The sequence below is a fragment of the Silene latifolia genome, chromosome 2 (genome assembly GCF_048544455.1).
Source record: "Silene latifolia isolate original U9 population chromosome 2, ASM4854445v1, whole genome shotgun sequence".
In the NCBI taxonomy this organism is placed as follows: domain Eukaryota; kingdom Viridiplantae; phylum Streptophyta; class Magnoliopsida; order Caryophyllales; family Caryophyllaceae; genus Silene; species Silene latifolia.
This window is the reverse complement of record NC_133527.1, coordinates 62,545,741-62,548,542: the sequence shown is the minus strand read 5'-3', so window position 1 is coordinate 62,548,542 and position 2,802 is coordinate 62,545,741. Positions and strand designations below refer to the sequence as shown.

At 38.3% G+C, this 2,802-nt stretch overlaps 1 long non-coding RNA gene across 1 annotated transcript; it reads left to right on the top strand.

The window, feature by feature from the left end:
• The first annotated feature begins 885 nt into the window (after positions 1-885).
• LOC141629751 (uncharacterized) lies at positions 886-2,589 on the top strand. Its single transcript, XR_012537344.1, has 2 exons — positions 886-971; positions 2,386-2,589. It is a non-coding gene; the product is annotated as an uncharacterized LOC141629751 (long non-coding RNA).
• Positions 2,590-2,802: the final 213 nt, after the last annotated feature.

The window sequence follows — 2,802 nt, the reverse complement described above, 5'->3', positions numbered from 1 at the left end:
ACTCGATATTACTTGTAAAATATGTTTATTTCAAATGCTGGTTAGTCTGTTTTATAATTAAGACGGTGTATAATTAAATATAGGGATCCTTATGGATGTTAATTAGTTAGTTGTATAGTTGAGACGGTGTATACTGATATGTGGAGATGATTGAGACGGTGTATACTGACCTCTAGGGATCATTTGGGATGCTAGCTAGTAAGTGGTATATTTAAGACGGTGTATCTTTGACATGTATGGATTGTTTTGGGTGATAATTGGTGTGTTTTATAGTTGAGACGGTGTATCCGAGATGTAGGGATTGTTTTGGACTAATTTGGACTCGTGTTGGGGCGATTTTTGTAGTCTTTAGGGTACATTTTTGAGTTGCTTTATACTTGTGGATTTCCGCTCTAAAACCGTTTTAAATGCTGACTTAGTTGGCTCAGCTAGGACTGTTTTTAGGCGCGAGAATGGAGTCTTAAGGGGACGATTGGTACTCTGTTTTGGGCAGGGACGAGAGCTGTCATCGTGGGTTTTCACTTTGCATTTGAGGACTGGAGTTGGGGTCGAACTTAGGCATCTTTTGGGTTCTGTTTTGGACTGATTTTTGGGTCAGGTTATGAAGTAGGGTGAAGGGTGACTATGGGTAGTCGGGTGGTGGTCGTGTCGGACCCCGGTGGCCTAGCCGTGGCTTTGGCCGTGGCCTAGCTAAGTCACGAGTTTGAGGCCATGTGTAGTTGGTGGTTAGGCCGAGTTTGAGGTTGTCATAATAATTTTAGAGTCGTGTCTATAATTTGTTTTGACGCTAGTTTGGTTTATTTAAAATATAATTAAATTAATTTCCGTCTCATATTTTATATAAAGATAATTCGTTAATATCGTCCTTTCACATAATTATTTTAGGTGACTCATATGTGGTTGAAGATGAAGAGTAATTTTGGGTTTTAGAAGCTTTCTCAAGTTATTGCTTGTCTCTTTGCTAGCTTAAGGTAACTATTCCGAGTTACTCGACGAATTAATGTCACATTAGTAGTAGATGTTGTGTTTGGTGTTTGTTAAGTGTTTAGGTTATTGATAATATGTTACTTTCGTTTTTCACATGATAGAAATTAGAAATAGCATGAGAATTATATTGTGATAAATTTTATGATTTGGGCTAAAGTAGGCAAAGACTCGAAAGTGGGCAGATTGACCGAACGAGTTTGGTCAAACTAGGTTTAAACCAAATCGACCTCGATTTGACCGATGACCCGTCGCGGGACTCGGGTCGAGGGTTTGTCTTTGAGGTGAGATTGGTTGTTATTGGAAATTTTATGTTATGTCTTGATATTTGTAATTATCATTTCACATGTTGGTTGTTGGATGAATTGGCTGCCTTATACTTCAGTCTTGTTGCCTCTTTGCCATTTTAGCTTGTTCTCATGAATTATGAAATTAACGGTTAGCTGGAATTTGGATTATTATTGATATTGGAGATTTTGTTGGATTATCAGCTGAATATTCTTTTGCGTAGCCTTCCATATGCTAGGTTGTGATAATTTATATGTACAAGTTTGGACTCTTTGTCCCTTTTATGGTTAATTGGGTATCCTACTTGTCTTGTGTGGTGTGGGCTAAAATATTCAAGCTGGGACTAGCTGGGACTAGGTCCTAGGTGAGTATTTCGGTCTTCATCATAGATAGGTCTTTATAGTATTTGACGAGTATATGTTCACTGCTTAATAGCCTCTGTGTTCCTGACTTGGTGGGTTTATATCCAAGTTGGGGCATGACCTCGTTACTTATTTTGAGAGTAAGTGGCCAGCTTAAGTACTAGCCAACCCTTTGGTGGACTCCTTAGGGTACTCACTTTGTTTTAGAAAAATTGTGGGTCTTGGGTGCGGTGGTGTGTATCCGCATGTCTAGGTCTGCGCAGATTTTAGGCTAGGGTTGTGTTGTGTCTTGGCCATGTTTTGATAGAACCTCTGAGCCAAGATACCGGTTCGATTACCTTCCCTACCTCGTGGTATAGACTCGAGTTCTGAGTGACTATTGACGGGACTAAGAACTTATGCCTGTCTTTGATATATTGTCCTTTCTTGTTTGATGATTCTATGAATCATAGAAGGTGAGATGCAAGCCGGCTATGGTTGATAGAGTTTGGATTCCTGGATGTTATGTGATTCACATGATAGTGTAGTATGAGTCGGTCTAGTATTCACATGCTAGGACTATGTGTTGTTATATTGTTGTTCACATGATAAGCACGACTGTCTAGCATCTATATGCTAAGGCATTGTGTGATTCGTATTCATGTTCTTATGTTTACATGTTATAGTAATTATGACATTTCGTGGCTGGGAGAACTCGGAGTTACTCCCCACTGACTGTGGCTTTCATATTTGTATAAAATGCGATTGACAGGTAGGTGATGCATATATGGGGTACATGGACGAGATAGCGAGCAAAGTAACCTTGGGACCTAGATTGACTTTATTATATTGTGACCCTTAAATACTTTTTATGTCATATACTTTTTAGGGACATATGTCTCCCTTTCTCATATTTGGTTTGTATAACTTTGTTTCGCGACTTTAGCGATGTTTTATTCATGAGATTTATTTTGGACCTTGCATGTTTGACACCTTCCCATTTGGATATCTTTATAACAGGTTCAGGTTTTAAAAATTACAGGTTTTTACTATAATGAACCTATTACAAACATATCCATGCAGTTTTATTCTAGAATTACGTGTTTACTTTTCCGCAATAAATGAGGGTGTCACACATACAACCTATTTGTATATAACAAAGCAATAAAAGAGTTTTTAAGAAAACTCA